The sequence below is a fragment of the Tauraco erythrolophus genome, chromosome 3, assembly GCF_009769465.1.
Source record: "Tauraco erythrolophus isolate bTauEry1 chromosome 3, bTauEry1.pri, whole genome shotgun sequence".
Lineage (NCBI taxonomy): Eukaryota > Metazoa > Chordata > Aves > Musophagiformes > Musophagidae > Tauraco > Tauraco erythrolophus.
Window position 1 is genome coordinate 91,739,729 of NC_141467.1, and position 18,918 is coordinate 91,758,646.

Consider the following 18,918-nt stretch of genomic DNA (forward strand, 5'->3'; position numbering starts at 1 on the left):
TAGTCTTAAAGTTGTTATGTGACATCTGAAGACAAAAACCTGTAAATCTTTCTAAAATGCTAGGCCAATAGCTTCGATATGTAATAAATACTGAAAATCTGTAAAACATTGCAATCCATTTTATCATCTTTTCTAAACATAAAGAGCAAAATCAGGAAATTCATTGCTGAGGAGTTATACTTTTCTTTGAACCTACTTGATACTAAACATTTGGGGAGTTAAAGCAGCCAGGTTTCAATGTAAACAGGCAAATGACCGAATTAAATGCACAAAGTGAACTGTTCATTTTTCCTTATGTGTTGAGTGAGTTCTTATGATAATAGGATAATAATGCCTTGTAATCTTTTAGAGCTTTCCAGCTAAATAAGTACACTGAAGCCTTAATCTTTTTAGTACCACTGCTTAAATGTCATCTGTCTTACCTGCCCATCCTCTCATAGGCGATAAACGTTGTATTTCTACCTGCTTGTCCTCTCTTAGGCCATACACTCATGCTCTGTCAGTGTACCAGCAAAAGGCTTACAAAACCCAGACATTCACAACTACCTCATCACCAAAAATTACCACTTCCTCAGAAGTGCCATCTAAATAGCTTTGTTCATGCCCTAACCCATTTTATTTGAATCAAGCCACCCTAGCTTAGACTAGACTTTAAATGATTTTACTAAGAAAGGTTGCTTTGACTAGAAAAATCGAAGGAGGAAATCCAAGAGCTCTTCAGTCCTGGCATCTGAGGAGGCGATGTCCTAGATTAGGTGGGAAGTGAGGAGTGGAGAGGACGATATAACTGCTTGAGCCATCACAGCTGGAACTTGAAAAGAACATATGCCAATGACATTATTAGCATGCTGCTGCCAATCCCACTGCCTGCTTTTCCACTTTTTATTTACCTGCTACTGTAATTTTCTCCAAAAAGTTTGGATCATATCCCCTGCTGCGTCCTATGTAAAAAAAGGGCTCCCCAGTTCCCCCAGTCTGTTATGTTGTCTCTTTAAAACTCACCTCTGCTATAATGCTCGGTAGTGGCTGTGGTCTCTGCTGGATGCTATGATTCAAAGTAATATCCATATCCTTCTGCTCTGCCTGATATGTCCTTCACTTTTCCTTCCACCTCACCCAGATGGAGCGATAACTTCACATCCTTCCATGCTGCACCTGCGCCGCTGACAACTAGAATTACATGGCCACGACCAGGTGGGCATCCTTAGATACATCGCAAATAGCAGCAACATCAGCAGAGGAATTAAGTGGCTCCCCCTAACTCATGCAGGAGGACTGCTACACAGATGGGGAAAGAGCTTGGATCTTTTGTCTCGCTTATTTGCTGTAACTGCATGCTCCTCCTTCCTAACATCCCTCTCCAAAACATGCTGACATCAATTAACCTTTTCATTACATTGAGCCTCTGCCTTTGCCTTTAAGGCGATGGAAACCTCTGTAATACCAGCAGTACTCAAGGAATGTGTACTTACAGCCCAAAGGAGAGTGAAGTTGTTTATTTTAAGGGTTAAAATGTGAGGAGACAGAATGAAATAAGTAGAAAAGACAAATCCACATGCCAGAAATTGTATCTTGCATGTACAAAGTGGAAGGACGCTACTGACTGTCTGCAACTGTGAGGGCAGGAAGTCTCCAAGGGGCTGCTTGGTGGCCAGGCTGGGACATATGGGCTGGCATATACAATTGCTGACTCACCTGGAAGACAAGATTTACCATGAGGGCAAAGGGCTCCCTTTCCCAAAAGTACCACTTTGCACTGACCATCTGGACGCACTCATTTTGTCTGGGCTCTGCCACAGTCCAGCCCTGTGGACTCCGGGCTCAGAGACACTGATGGCTGACATCTGTTTTGAGGGATCAGACTGGTGACAAGCCATGACAACTCTGTTTAGCCATGGCAGTAGTTACAACAAGTATGTCACACGGTGGAGAGGGGTCTGCAGCTCGTTTTTTCAAAGGTGTCTGGAGGGAATCTCCTGTGGGACAGGCACTTTTGGGAAGGAAGATGTGTTTAATTGCACCGATGAGATGCCGATAGACGTTCTGCTTTCAAAACTTTCTCTTAATACGACCCCCAAACCAGGGGCCATTATTGAAGTCTTCCCCTAAACTGTAGCTCTTTGCACTAACTACTCCTTTCTTTCTAAGGAGGGGTCTTACCAAGAGTCCACCCTGTGCTGTGACCTTCGCAGGTCGGCATGGGCTCCAAGGAGAGCAGTAGCCAAGCCGCCTACGTCACCTCGGCTGTAAACAGAGCTCCCTCTCGCACCCCTCCCTTGCTGCCTGCCACACACCCTTCTGCCGTCCTCCACAAGGACGTGGTTTTCTGGAGGAGGCCGAGCTCTGCTTACCAATTACATCAGCTCCCCTCAGTGAGCACATATGCTTCCACTTCAGAGCCTTGTTTCAGTTGCTTCTTGTCTCTGTAAAAAGGGGTTTCCTTGAAAACCGTTCCTCCAAGTACGCTGCCTGTGTTTTTCTCATTACAGATAATATTTTCCTATTCTTTCTTGCGGGAATACTCTCCTTGTCCCCTGTTGTTCCCTCTCTGTAACATTTGCTAATAAAATAGTTGAGAAGTGTTCATAGTAGCTGAACTGTGCAGAATTTCTCCCTGTTATGTTCTTGCCTTTTTCCCTCCCTTACCACAAAAGTGGTGTCTCATTCCCACTAAAGATTTAAAGATGACAGCTGTCTTCTGCATGGTGACGATCGGTACAAAGACAAGAAACGTGGACTGATTTCTTTAACCTGATCCTGTACACGCTTATTACTGCGGTAATCCAAACATTCCCTACATGCTGAATAAGGAAATATCAGAGGGATTTCTAGTTTGACAAAGAGTTATTTGGCTTGATACAGGTTTGCTGGATCAAGCTCTCAATAGGGTCTGCACAAGATCTTTGTTTACTTTGCTCTCCAGAAATTGTTCAAATGGCTTCTCATTATCATTGGGTGGGACTGAAGAGAAGCACTGATGTCAGTTTTGTGACATGTCCTGTTATTTAAGTAATTCACAGTTAAGGCTGGGACACATTTGACCTTCCTAAATAATTGGCTTTTTTCCCCTTTTTTTTCAGCATGAATAAATGAAGAAAGAACAAACTAACTACTATTGGCAAGGAAAGAACTTATAGTAAACAAAAACCTCGTATGAGTTTCTCGTAAATATCACTCTGGGTTTGTGCCTCCTAAATCACGTAACACCCTATATCAAACCTATCTGCAGAGTTGTTGAAAATCTTCCCTGGTAAGGGACTTCCTAAATTAAAGGGGCTTCAGACTCTGTTATGGATCTGCTCTCCAAGGCTTTCAAAAATCTCCAGTCCTCTGCTGAGGTGGTGAGTAGCCAGACTGGAGTTAATGGGGGTTTACTTATGAATGTAAAAGTTAAGCACATGCTTAGCACTTGGAGAGAGAGCCTGGATGCTGACCCTGCGCCTGCAAGAAAGAAGCTGTCCCGGGCCGCAGTGCCATCGTCCCTCTTTGTGACAGCTGCTCCTGAGGCCCTCAAAGATGAATGAGGGGGTCATGTTCTCCCAGGAGGTTTTCAAAGCAAGAAGCCGTGAGTGAGCATACATCCTTCACTCTCACAATTACACTGACCTGGTGACTTTGGTGCTCGGGTTGTAATCAGGGAAATTTTCGTTTCCCAGGTCTTGCACAGCTGCTTGCACAGACATGGGTGTGATTTTCACATCCACACATTGGTCTGATACAGCGTTCGCGTTAGCGTGCCTGCTCATGGAGCTAAAACATAGTGAAGGATTTGGTTTTCACCCTATGAAAGAGGTTTTAGAGGGTTACTGCTGCGTCCAAGCATGTTTCACAGCTGACATTTGTCAATGAAAATGCAGAGCTCAATGAAAAGGCTAAATGTTCACAAGGAACCTCTTTACTGTGGGGTTAATGAGGACTTGAAAGGACTTGCACTCTGGCCTTAGCTGTGTATGTTTGTCTTTTCTTTTACTTTCATCTCTCCTCCCTGGTCCCTGGTCCCTTTTCATTCTTTTTTGCTGCTTTTAATTTGTGCCTCTGTATTAAACCAACCAACCTTCCTTCCTTCCTTTGCTCTTTCTTTTCTTTCTCTCTCTCTCTTTCTTCCTTCACACTATTTTGGGAGTCTGACTTTGACAAATTGTTAACAACAGAAATCACAAAAGTGTCTATTGCTTGAACTTACTCATGGCCTCTCTTGCTAACACGCAACGATTATTAGTGATAACATTACATGGCAAACAATGTAATAGACTTAGAAGGAAAATTCTGGTTTTGTTTGAAGATGTAAAGGTTTAAATTTACAAGGTTTAACCCTACAGGGTTTAACTCAGTCTTTTTTGATCTGCAACACATGGCCAGATTAAATACAGTATTTTTCTGGTTTAGTACATTTTCCTTTCTCCTTTAAATGTAGTAAGCTCATAAAGAATTGTCACATCTCATACTTAAAAGAACAAGAGTGCATACTGTCATGCAAAGAGTACTGTGTATTCTAATGGAACAATTTATTTGATGTTATTGCACATACACTGCCTGCTGTCAGAACACTGTTTTTTTCCATATTTTCCCCCACAAAGACCAGTCTAAAAACTCATGCAGACAAAGTGAGGCTGCTATAACATACAGGAAAGAGGTTTGTAAAAAGGCTTTAAATTAAAAACTAAACTTTCAAACATAGTTCAAATGTGTAAATAGAAGAACACCTCAGCTCACTGATCCTGACATCTGTAATTGCATCTAGCTTCAGTGAAGCTAATCCCTGCTCCCAGTGACCTGATACATCCTCGTGTTATCTGCCAATCCCTAGTTTATAAAGATGACATTTCTTCTCCTTGAGCCTAACAAAGATGTCCTTTAAAATTAACTATGGAATAATTGAGAAATAATAAATTAATGCTTCACCATGTAAAATGTTTTCTGGGACAACATACTTAATAAGACATAGACTTAATGTAGGGTTGTAGATAACAGAGTGAATTGACTCACTGTATGGAGTGGTCCAGATTCCCAGTAGAGATCAGTTGTCCTAGCTTCTATAGGTCCTTACATTGCCTTCATTTCTACAGGCTACACTTATACCATAAATTTAACAGTGTGAAGGAATATTCCCAGGCCTTGCAAGTCAATCTTCTGTAGTTTTAAATTAATAGAGAAGCTTTTGGCGTATTTTTGGCTTGTGTCAGCAGTTTCTCAAGTTGTTCCCAGACATGGTTCTGAGATTAGCACATGGCAGGATTCAATCCCAATAAGCAGTTGACCTGTTTTGCAGAGCAAGAGATTTTAATATACTGATGTAGTATTTAATAGAATTTAGTAGTATTGATTTTGGCAGAGCTCCATACCAGGTGGCCTCAGTGCCAGACAAGAGGCCTGGCCACATTTAATTTTTATTAAAGATGTAGCCTTAGTATCCAAGCACCCACTTGTTGTATGTTAAGGGGCACAACTGATAGTATGATATATAACTGCATTAATTCTTCAGGAGAATAGTTAGGACAATACGGAGCTGTTGACTTTGGCAGACCCAACATAGTTGCTCTTCTCATTGTAGGTATGTTCCTCTCTAGAGGGCAGGTTGAGGAAATGCAGTGTACTCTATGAAGATCTTTACTTCCTTGAGGAGTTTATTCTTGCCTCTTAAAATCGTAACTTAGGCCAAAGTATAGTGCATTCTACTAGGGAGAGAAAGACCCTTTGTGTTGAAGGAAAAGTGTCATCAGCCATGTGCCTTTGAAACTTTTAACGATTTTTAGAGTACGCTGATATGTAGTAGTCTAGACCTTTCTCTTATCAAGACCTACATTTCTGCAGAGATGTCCTCCAACATTCAGGGCTTGCAGAATTTACCTACTTCCTAATACCTTAATGCCCAGATATTCTGGGATGTGATAATACACACACACCAGACAGCAAAGGCATGTACAGTTGCAGTCAGTTTGTTGTCCACCAGAATTAGACAGACTCCGCAGTTGCTGTGCATGGTGGCCTTAGCAACATCAAGAAATTAATGAGCATTCTTAAATTAATCCCTAAATTAAGCCATTTTCTTTCTGCAATCAAAATGCATTTTTTACTAAGCTTGTGTACTATTTTTGCTTGTCCAACTGTCTACCCTCTGCTTTGACTGGGTTAAGCCTTGGTAAGATCTATTTGACCAAAAACTAATCTCAGCCAAAATCTGCACACCACCAGTGGAAGAGGTACAGACATGAGGAAGGTAATACTGTGTCCTCCTCTGCGCATTGATGACATTCAAATACTCCTTCTGCCAATCTCTGGAAATACTGGACATTTTCCTGGCAATTGTATCTTCTGAACCTAACAACTTTATCGCCTCCAGGACCTTAATGTCATTTTGCAGCAACAGGCCTGTTATCTGCCTATATTTGTCCTAGTTTTCTGCACTGGAAAAGGAGGTGGATTCCCTAATATCCGGTGCCGAAAGATTATAATACAAAACTCTGGTTGCAGCCATAGTAAATAAAATGTTGATGTGATCCAAGTAACTGACAAAGGTGATAATTATTTGCCCTAGATTTACATGTTCATAATGCAGAAATCTGTATCTATCTCACCTAGTCACCAAAAAATCCTTAAGGACAGAAATAGACTTGTGCAGAAAGCAATTCTTCTGGGGTTTTGTTAGGGGTCTTTTGCCATCTACTAGGCTGAGATCGATTGTGTGGATTAAATCATGGCCTATTTGTCTTTACTGATGGTAATAAATCAGCAAATTCCTAGCTCAGATGAAGATATCTACATCATGGAAATCCAAATGTGTTATGAACCCCATCCCCACTCAAACCATGTTTCCAACCCTATTAGTAATTTTGAAGAATGCGTCTAAAGAAAATGTATTGCTGAAGTTTACATGTGGAAGAAATGCCAATATAACAAATATATACCATTCATCTGTATCATTTTATCATCTTTATAGATTTTTAAAATCTTTTATATACGATAAAACACATCAGTGCTCTGTGCAGTCACAGGCAAAAATTAACCTTAGCAGAAAGACCTGCATTATATACGTGTGCAATGTGTACGCTTATCCTTGTGTTCATGAGCAACATTTTAAAAAGCAAAGACGCTCATACAATAAGCTCTCTCAAGCCATGGGGCTAGATATTTTAGCTACATCCATTAAAATTAATTTCTCTCAAGTAAACAAGAAATGCCAACAGCATTAAAATCTTGATAGAGGGACAATACAGGGAATGGCTTAAAAGGGAAGTGTTTGAATAATCATAGAATCATAGAATGGTTAGGGTTGGAAGGGACCTCAAAGATCATCTAGTTCCAACCCCCCTGACATGGGCAGGGACACCCTCCACTACTCCAGGTTGCTCAAAGTCTCATCCAACCTGGCCTTGAACACTTCCAGGAATGGGGCATCTACAACTTCTCTGGGCAACCTGTTCCACTGCCTCGCCACCCTCTGAGTGAAAAATTTCTTCCTTATATCTAATCTAAATCTCCCCTCTTTCAGTTTAAAGCCATTGCTCCTTGTCTTATCACTACACGCCCTTGTAAAAATAAGCTCAATGTTTGGTAATATTGACTAGATATTAAAGGAAGATCAAAAGGTTTCATATTTTTCTGACAATCTGTGTGTCAGGGTCTTCTAAATACTTAAAGCATGCATTTGAAATGAAATTGTTTATCTTGGTATTGATTCTGGAAAGGATAGCCGCATGTTTGGGGTTATTTTTGCTCATTTCATTGGGGATTTTTTCTAAATTAAGGATTACTTCACAGAGAATCACCGAGAAAAATGAAGTCATGGTTAGCTGATTTCATACCTATGCAGTCCTGCTTGGAAGTCCTGCCACCAACGATGTGTGCCATATGAACAAAATCTGGGATTAATTAAGTGAGAGTGAACTCCTAACCTATTTGAACTGTCATGCTGAAGGTCTAGCACAAAGGATCTGGGAGTTTACAAAGACTAATCACCATTGCAGGGTCCTGTGGGCTACTCTTCACACAAGTGCCTTTGTAGTAAAATGAGCCTTCAAAGTGACTGTTGCATACTGACAGCAACAAAGACAGCAACAAGGAGATGCTCATTGGACACCGACTTGTTTTTGTTCAAAGACAATTCTTTCCTCTCTCTAGAAAACAAGAAATCATCTCAGCCTTAAAGTCACCTGTCTGATCACAGCTCCATATCCACTGACGTCCAGTGGAAATACAAGCTGGAGAGGAGAGATGTACTTCAGTAAATCTTTGGTAAAAATTTGTTACTTTCTCCACGCAGTACATCTACTGCATTCTGATTATGATAATGGCAGAGTTTAGAAAAGTTTTACAGTTAAACCAACTGGAGATCTCAGCAATAAAATCAGCTAAATATAACAGCCAAGAAAAAATTTCCTGTAATTCCTGAGTTCAAGCAGCTGCATCATGGACTTGGGCATAGACACCAAACCATGACACAGGGTCCACACTGCAAAGTCTGCTTGAGATTACAGGGTTTTTGTATGATCTATTACTGCTCTTAGTTTTCTAGGTCTGGTTTTGGGCTGTGATTCAGCAGCTCCAAACTTGCTGGTGTCCTGTCCATGTGTCACAGAACATCAAACAATACAGTTTCTGAGGATCTGTTTATTGTTTTGTTTTGTTTCGTGATTTAGGCATTTAAAAATTTTTGGGAAGTTATGTACATCAAAGAAAAAATTGAGTAATATTAACAATAGCATTACTGAGGTGGTGAAGTCAAACAATCCACTTTTAAAACCACAATTAACCAATGTTCAAAAAGGTGAGATAATTACAGAATTCTAGAGGGATTTAAATTAAAGATTTCTGGATTTTTCTGCCACTTTGTGTGATAGCCTTGTAAGTTCTGAACAAAACCATCCCACTTTAATCACCTATTTCCACACAGGTTGCTGCTTTATTTGTTTTTTCTCTTTTTATTAGTTCTGTTACAGCTGCATGTATGTCTTCTCATCAACATATGAACCCTCTTTTTTTATTTGCTATATCTGTGTATGAAGCCATTTGATATACCAGAGAGTTCACTACAAGAAATCTTGACAGACATCTACCCGTTGATCCTCCCAAAAGCCCACTTGGATCTAAAAGTAAAGAGAACGGAGCACAAGTGTTGGGATCACCTGGATTATCTTCAGCAGTGAAGGTTCATCAAAACATGGCATTGCATCAATTTGAAAATAGTACAAGCTTTCATATTTGTTTCAAACACATTTTATTCAGAAGGTATTGTGGGTCTTTGGGGGGATGACAACACAGAGTTTGTATAAAAGCTTATGTTAATAACGTGAGAAGCAAAGTTCTGATGGTGCTCTGTTTCATGAAAGCATCTTTAAAGTTTTACCTCAGTTTGAATTCTGAAGTGAAAGCAAATTTTAAAAGCAACCTATGAAAAAGAGTTGTGACCGACTTTATTTGATGCCTCTTTACTAATGGGGAATACAAGCCAGAGTATCTAAGTGTCTTGCTTGGATTTAGGTAGCTCATGATGTTCTTCCTTTTCTTCTTTACTCTTTTCATATGCATTTCTTCTCAGTTACTGTTAGACACAGTGAGTGTGGGCTCGATAGACTCTAAGAGCCTAGACCACTGTTTTTGTTCCTGTGTTGAAGCAAATAAAGATCTCATGTCCTTACTGAAAAGTTTTCAGCAGTCAAGGATGTGGAAAAAATTGTATTAAAAAGGTGGAATTAAGTTTCTTCATCTATGTATCACACAGAAGTAATCTCTGTACTATGTGTGACCTCAGTTCTACAGAATTCAGCCAAGGAAAAGAAAGCAAAAATAAAACCTTCAACTGTTAAACCAGTTCATCCTGTTTTCAAAAATGCAAGCAAACCTCAATGCCTAGAAAACAGCAGAGCTGGAAAGATCAAAGGGAAAACAAAACCAGATCTGAAAACAAGTGGACTTTGCTTTCATATCTTACAGTTAGCTCTGAAAAATATGGCTGTGGCTAGACATCCTTGGCCAGCCCTGATGGTGCCAGCTGAGGACACTGCCATAGCCAGCCTGCTCCCATCGGCTTGCTACCATGCCCTTGGGCGAGGCTGCTGCTTCCTCAGATCCTCTGTCTGAGATGAACAGGCTAAAACCAGCCCTTTTTAGTCAAAATAAGCTGTGTAAGAAAGGGCTTACTGTCAATACTCCTCAGACTAGCCTGGCTGTGTGGCCACAATGGATCAGTAAACACCGTGCCAAGCTCTGAAGCCAACACACTGGAGTGGCAATGACCACTGGTGGTGGAGAGAGAGAACCAGTGGCCACAATGGGGTGAAAAAGGACTCAATTCCCTCATGCCGCACGAGTGGCAGGAGGCCCATGAGCAGCTCCTTGGCTGTTGGGGCAACTCCGACTGAGGGAATGTGGAGCAATGGAGGAGACACAAGCCAACCCCCATGATCCAGGGTGCGCACCGTCCCCAGCATGACAAGAGAAGAAACCAGAGAAGGTGGCTTCCTCAGCTGGCAAAGTTGCGTGCAGGGTGTGTGCCTGCACACAGCTTTGGGTGAACAACAGCTTCCTGGATGGCAAAATTCACACTGGCCATGAAGACATGCCTGCTGCTTCCCCCCATGTGCACACAGATCTGTGTTTTTAGCATCTTCCGCTATACAACATTGTGTGGTTTATCAGAGGCAATAAGGAGTATGCAATTCGATTCACTGGCCAAGCATACTTTTGCCTTCCCTGGGGTGAGTTAAACATTTCGGTATACTTTGGGTTCCAGAAGAGTTAACACTGGAAAAGTCTTTCAGGATAAAAAATGACCTGAGGTGGTTGAGAAGCCATCGGACAACACGCGGCAATCCGCTGCGTGACGGCTGACGGCAGTATTTATTTTCATCTGAGAAACGGCGAGAGCTCTCACTCCGTTGAGAAAGCGATGTTTGTGGACAGCTGCAGGGAGTTACTCACAAGAGGCTCCAGCAGGGAGGGGAGGAAAGGGCCATTCCTTCGGGCCCACCCAGCCACTGGGTTTTTCAGCTGAAGGGCAGGCTCAGTTTCATCCCAACCAGCCGGTGAAAACTGAGCCCAAACAACTGCCAGGATCACAAAAGCCGGAGAGATGGAGAAGACAGTGATAAATGTGGTGGTAAGTTGCTCCCCCGGGGCCACCTAACGTGCCTCTTGTTTGGACACCATCGTGGGGTTAACGGTGGTTTGTGGACTAACACAAGAGAACAAGAAAGGGTCATTCACAGACATCAGAAAGATGTTCGGAAAAAGGTTTGAAGTGCTTGTTGGTTCAGAGACCCTTTCAACACCAACAGCTCCACGCGTTTCACCAGAGATGCAGCTGAGTTGCACGAGTAATTCTGCGCTCAGTTGAAGCTGCATAAACCCAGTTTGGGCAGCGTTTTGCAGCTCCCATGGTGCTATGTGTCTCACTGCATATTCATCTTTCCGTGCCATATTTCACTGTTAACTATCCCCACATCACACGAATACCTTCCATACAAAACTGCAGGCTGTGCCCTTATTGTGCATAGAATCATAGAATGATTTGAGTTGGAAGGGACATCAAAGATCATCTAGTTCCAAGTCCCCTGCCATGGATAGGGACACCCTCCACTACACCAGGTTACTCAAAGCCTCATCCAACCTGGCCTTGAACACTTCCAGGGATGGGGCAACCACAGCTCCTCTGGGAAACCTGTTCCAGTGCCTCACCACCCTCAATGTAAAAAATTTCTTCCTTACATCTAATTGAAATCTCCCCTCTTTCAGTTTAAAGTCATTGCCCCTTGTATCATCATGTCTGTGGCGTTTCCTCTGTCTTAGTGCAGGTGGAGGGATAAAAACTCCTCCTAGCAGAGGGATTTCTGCCTTTTAAGATGTCATTATTTATTTTAATGCCTTACTGGTACACAGCTTTTGTATTTCTTAGATGCGTTTTGAGGTTTTTACTGTTGTTGGTATGCTGGTGGGATCTGGAGAGGTTAAAAGGAGGGAGTTTTCTCATTGTCATGGCCAAAAGGAAGCCCAACCCCAGTTCTTTCTCAGCCTTCTGCAGACACAAAGTATGACCATGTGGGGTTAGTAAATTAAAGGAACTCTTTCTCACTTGACATTTATCTGAGATTTTAGCGAAGATTCTGTCCTTTTATACCACTTACTTGCACAGTTATACACCATCAATCTTCTGTGACATGTGAAAACATGTGATACGTAGTATGAAACAGTTTCTGTTGCATTCTAGGGAAATCTAAATGCCTTGTCCATGAGTGCCTTGAAATTGAAATCAAGATTAAATCTATACTGCTTTCACCTAGACTTCAGTTTTGGTTTTGTATTAAATACAGGGAGTCATCTGCTTGACCAGAATTTAAGTTGGTTAGGTTTTCATCTTGATCAAAGCTACCGAACAAGCTGGAAAATGTTTCATGTTTCGTATTTAATTCTGTGAGAATTAAAATAAACCTATGAACTATGGAAAATCTTTGCATGTCATTGTAAAAACAGCTACTACTCATTTGCCTCAGAGACAAAATAATAATATTGATAATTGCACATAACACATTTCACCAGAGGAGTCTAGTCAAATATTAATAAGACTTACAACATCTATGAAAGTGTTAATTTAAATCTGTTTTTTCAGTTATTGTAAACTCAAAGCTCCAGTGGTTCTGTAGGTATTCTGTTCTGCTGCTGCCAAAAAGGTGTTAACACTATTATGTGCCAAAAGCAGAGAGGGTAAAAGCATGTAAAAAGCATTCAATGCCATGTATTGACACAAAACTGGTATGTCAGATCCTCCTTGCCACTGCTGGTCCAGTGCCCCACACTACCAAGAAAGGCAACGGATACCAAGGGTAAATGTCTTCCTACACCCACATTTGGTGATCACTTTGACCCCAGTCATGAGAGAAGACACAACAAAGAAACATCTCAAAGACGACTCTCTGTAGTGTTTCTGCTACTGATTTACCCCATCTGGTACTCCGTCTCCAGGGATGGCAAGTCTCTGAGACTTCAGAAGACTTGAAACACAACCATGAAAAACATTGCTGAGAACAATGAGAAGCACCGTTTTCTTTTCTAGGACCAAAAGGGAACAAAAATGGGAGAAACAGACTCACAGGATCCAATTATAGAAATAGAAAGAACCAAAGAAGTAAAAAACTGCCTGTGATCGCTTTTACAGTAGCTTCTTTGAAAATATCAATATCAAGTGACTGGCATGAATAAAACACTGAGATTGTCACTCTGCTGTCCTGCCTAGCCGACAAAGCTGAACTTCAGTCAGGTCCTTAAATCTCAGTAACATTAAGAAAGTCCATAAACGTTTTGCCAAGGTAAGCTCATAAAGAAATACCCAGCAACACCACTTCAGTATCACTTAGTACTCTTCTGTCAGCAGTGTCACCACTTCTCAAGTAAATGCTTCAGTTAAAAACAAAATCTTTCAAAACTGTGAGAAAATTAGCCTTTGAGTAGATCCAAGAATAAGTTCCCAAAGAAAGTCACAATTCTAAGCTCTCAAATAAATCTCCTCTTGGCATTTAGGATTGCAATTTTCTTACTTTAAAGACTGTAAGTTTTCACTATGCTCTTAGATGAATTTTTAAGTCTACTACTGGTATAGCTATTTTAGAGAAAAGCTAGTGCCATGTTCTCTATCTGTCTAGAGGACATTCTCCAGTAATGAAATGAACCTCAAGGTGAGGTGCAAGCAAATTGCAAATGAGCTTTTCCCTGAGGATCCACAAGCTGCAGCAAGTCCAGAGTTCCTGACCTGCTGAAATGAGACTGACTGCAAAAAGTAGAGTTGGATTCATCTGCAAGACATCCACCACAGGGAAGAACAGCTTATAGGTTTACTTACACACTGTCCTATGAATGAGTTTTATGTTTTGCAGGAAGGATGGTGTGGAAGGGCAGAATCAGCCTCCTTACTCCATCTGTCCTGCTGTTTTATCTGTAGTTGCTTGCTTTGTCATCCAAAGTAGTGGTAAGCGCAGTGTGGGCTGTCCCCATCTGCCTTCAGTACACCTGGCTGTTTTATTGGGATCCCACAGGAAGCTGGCAGATAGCCTGTGGGCCACAAGTGCTGTGCTGGCCAGCCAGGCATGCCTGACCACAGGGTCTCTGTGTGCTCTGGAAGTTATGCTTCAGCTGCCTGACTTGCCGCAGTGCTGTCTACATGGAAGGGCAGGCTGGCCTTGAGGCAGTGTGGGCATGTCCCAAGCACATGGTGTTGTTAAGGGTGAACCCTGGTAAACAGAAGCTCGATGAAGCTGACAGGTCAAGGAAGGTGATTCTGCCCCTCTACTCTGCCCTCATGAGACCCCACCTGGAATACTGCGTTCAGCTTCGGGGTCCCCAACACAAGAAGGACATGGAACTGTTGGAGTAAGTCCAGAGGAGGGCCATGAAGATGATCAGAGGGCTGGAGCACCTCTCTTATGAAGACAGGCTGAGAGAGTTGGGGCTGTTCAGTCTGGAGAAGAGAAGACTCTGGGGTGATCTTATAGCAGCCTTCCAGTACGTAAAGGGGACCTACAGGAAAGCTGGAGAGGGGCTTTTTACAAGGGCACATAGTGATAGGACAAGGAGTAATGGTTTTAAACTGAAAAAGAGGAGAATTGGATTAGATATAAGGAAGAAATTTTTGTACAATAAGAATGACGAGGCACTGCACGAGGTTGCCCAGAGAAGTTGTGGATGTCCCATCCGTGGAGGTATTCAAGGCCAGGCTGGATGAGGCTTTAAGCAACCTGGTCTAGTAGAAGGTGTCCCTGACCATGGCAAGGATGTTGGAACTAGATGATCTTTAAGGTCTCTTCCAACTCAAACCGTTCTATGATTTTATGATTCTGTGTAAAATGATGGACCTTGGCTACATGCCCCCACTGCCCAGGGAGCCCTGCAGGGAAATGACCTAAGCGTGCCCTGGCCCTCCACCCCTTCGGCTTGGTTTCCACAAGAGCTCAGGCAAGATGGAAACAACTGGACACTGGCCAAGACCTTACTCAGATGGCCAGGGAAAAGAGACTGGAGACAGCCTGGTGGGGCTCAGTCAAGGAAGAGCTAGCTCTTTCCCATTTCCGATGCGGAGAAAGACCAGTTTTGCCACTCCTTACTGATTGACCAAGCACATCAAACCATCAAGTTAGGTCACTTTTAAAAAGTCCGTTTTCTTCACCACCAGCAATCTGCATTGTGAAGCGAGATGTGACTATTTGTACCCAAGGCAGCTTTAATCCCACAGATTGAGGTAACCAGACCATCATGGCTATGGCAGCTCTAGGCTTGATGTGGGCTGCACAAATCTGCACGGGACTGTGGGGACCTCTACAGCAGCTGCGTAAAAACAGGCATATCACTAGGCAGAACACAATTTAATGAATAGCAATGTCTCACAGACCATGTGCCTGGTTTTAGCCTCTTTCTGATGTGACTAAGATGCTTAAGTTTCCAAAACGTACTTTGCATTTAGAAAGTGCACGTTGCCAATTCCTCAAGCTCAGCTATATGAATCACAGAATCACAGAATCATAGAATGGTTAGGGCTGGAAAGGATTTCAAAGATCATCTAGTTCCAACTCCCCTGACACAGGAGGGAGTTCCAATTCCCCTCCATTACACCAGGTTGCTCAACTCCTCATTCCACCTGGCCTTGAACACCTCCAGGGATGGGGCATCCACAACTTCTCTGGGCAACCTGTTCCACTGCCTCACCACCCTCTGAGTGAAAAATTTCTTCCTTAGATCTAATCTAAATCTGCCCTCTTTCAGTTTAAAGCCATTGCCCCTTGTCTTAGCACCATGTACCCTTGTAAAAAGTCCCTCCAGCTTTCCGATAGGCCCCCTTTAAGTACTGGAAAGCTGCTATAAGATCGCCCTGGAGCCTTCTCTTCTCCAGGCTGAACAGCCCCAACTCTCTCAGCCTGTCTTCATAGCAGAGGTGCTCCAGCCCTCGAGTCATCTTCATGGCCCTCCTCTGGACCCACTCCAGCAGCTCCATGTCCTTCTTGTGTTGGGGACTCCAGAGCTGAACGCAGTATTCCAGGTGGGGTCTCATGAGAGCAGAGTAGAGGGGCAGAATCACCTCCCTCCAACTGCTGGCCACTCTCCTTTTGATGCAGCCCAGGATACGGTTGGCTTTCTGGGCTGCCAGCGCACATTGCCGGCTCATGTTGAGCTTCTCAGCCACCTGCACTCCCAAGTCCTTTTCCTCAGGGCTGCTCTCAATCCATTCATCGCCCAGCCTGTACTCGTGCTTGGTATTGCCCCAACCCACATGCAGGACCTTGCACTTGGCCTTGTTGAACTTATGTTCTCACAGGCCCACCTCTCCAGCCTGTCAAGGTCCCTCTGGATGGCATCCCTTCCCTCCAGTGTGTCCACAACACCACACAGCTTGGTGTCATCTGCAAACTTGCTGAGGGTACACTCAATGTCACTGTCCATGTCACTGACAAAGATGCTAAGTAGAACTGGCTGCAGTACTGACCCCTGAGGAACACCACTCGTGACTGGCCTCCATCTGGACATTGAACCGTTGACTACAACTCTTTGAGTGCGACCATCCATCCACTGAGTGGTCCATCTGTCAAATCCATGTCTCTCCAGTTTAGAGACAAGGATGTCGTGTGGGACAGTATCAAATGCTTTGGACAAGTCCAGGTAGATGATATCAGTTGCTCTTCCCTTATCCATCAATGCTGTAACTTCATCATAGAAGGCCACCAAGCTAGTCAGTCAGGAATTGCCCTTAGTGAAGCCATTTTGAGTGTCACCTATCACCTCCTTATTTTCCATGTGCCTTAGCATAGTTGGCAGGAGGATCTGCTCCATGATCTTGCCGGGCACAGAGGTGAGACTGACTGGCCTGTAGTTTCCTGGGTCTTCTTTTTTCCCCTTTTTAAAAATGGGGGTTATGTTTCCCTTTTTCCAGTCGGTGGGAACTTCACCAGACTGCCACAACTTCTGAACTATGATCGATAGTGGCTTAGTAACTTCATCCGCCAGTTCCTTCAGGACCCGTGGATGCACCTCATGAGGTACCATGGACTTGTGCAACTTCAGGTTCCTTAGATGATCTCGGACCTGATCTTCTACAGTGCGCAGTTCTTCATTCTCCCAGTTCTTGCCTTTGCCTTCTGTAATATGCAGCCACATCCTTATCTTTGATAACCTTATCAGGCACCTGGGCACTTAAGCTCTGGCTCCCAGAATTACTCATCAGATTTCAAATGGTAATTCAAACTAAGTTTCTGCTGGTGGGAAGCAAGACAGGTAACTACCTTGATCTCCATGCAATGTGGAAAACCTGCTAAGCTGAACTGAGTAGCTATGTCAATCACCCATAGTACAGGGGAGATGAAAAAGAGAGGAAAGGATGATCTTTTGGTCTGTACATGAGACTCTAAGGATAGTTATGGTAGGAGAAGAATTTCTCTTAACTTCTGTGTATTGTATGTCTTTGCCTTACATATTCTGACTGAGATTTCCAAAGTTCTGTTGACATGTTTTACCACCGTCCCTGTTAAAGCTTAGGAACTTAATAACCGAATCTCCTAGGCAGATGTGAAAACTTTGGCCAAAGTATGTTGTCTGTAATTCAAATTTTTTTTACTGTATTTTCCAACAAGTGAATGAAAACTCAAAATGAAACTTCCCATGTTATTTTTTTGCCTGTGGGCCTGAGCGAGGCAGCTGTTTGTCCTACCATTGCTGTGGACTCACATGTGTTTTCCAGTTTAGATGTTGGCATGTTCATTACAACCAAAAGGCAAATGCTGGCTCTGAACAGCCTGCTTGTTTGAATCTGATCTCACAATGGCCTGTTTTCTTTCAAAATATACCCTTTGAGAATGTTGTTATGCTTCTTATAAAGTAAATGGACTTCACTTCCTCACCACCGTAGCCATTAGGCTGACGACAGCAGGCGAATGTAATCAGCAAGTGCAGTCAACAACAGACGGAAGCAAAATCAACTTTCTTTTAAATAGTCCTTTACTAATGACAATAAGGAACATTCAGCACCTCAGATACTTATTTCCAGTCCAGTACAAGAGGAAGGATATGCAAGATACCATCAGATATAGCTATGAAAATCTGCTATAATTGACACTCCATCCATAATTCACGGTGTTGTGGAAAATGAAAAGGAACCACAGTATCTGTTCAAGACAGACAATTATATCTGAATTTTCCTGATATTCATAGCGGACTAGAGGTGAAGAGTTTATGAGGAAGAAGGTCAGAATAGATACTCATGGTCCATATATATTTTTTTTGGTCTTTTTTCATATATTTTTTTAAACTACACTCACAAAAATTGTCCACTGGAAAAAAGTTACAAACTGCTGAATATCCACAGTTTCAGCAAGTAAGCTATTTTTCAGCTTCTTAGGAAATCAGGTTTAGTCAAAATCATGCAACTCATTCAAAAGTTATGTAACGGTCTAAAATCTTTGACCAAATTTGAATACATCACTTTATGTATGCCTGATTTCGGATAATAATGGTCCCTGGAATACCTTGTTATGCAGTCTCATGAACCTACTGGGTCATTTCCCATGCTGTGGTCCTTCTTAAGTATCTCTGGCTGTGGTTGAATGTGCATGTCAAAATCTTTGTCATCTTTATCTGTCACATTCATCTATCTTTCATGGAGTAATTTTGTTGAAGTGTTCCAGAGCAATGGATCTTGGAGTTTACAGATTTGATGAGATACAGGAAACACATGCCCCTTAAAGCAGTTTTTATGTCTTTTATCTGCATTGGCTAGAAACATTCATTGTGACACCAGAACATAATCAAAAGACTCTAGGAGCTGATGTCTCTTTTATAAATGGATTTAGAATCATAGAATCATAGAATGGCTAGGGTTGGAAGGGACCTCAAAGATCACCTAGTTCCAACCCCCCTGCCATGGGCAGAGAAATCCTCCACTACACCAGGTTG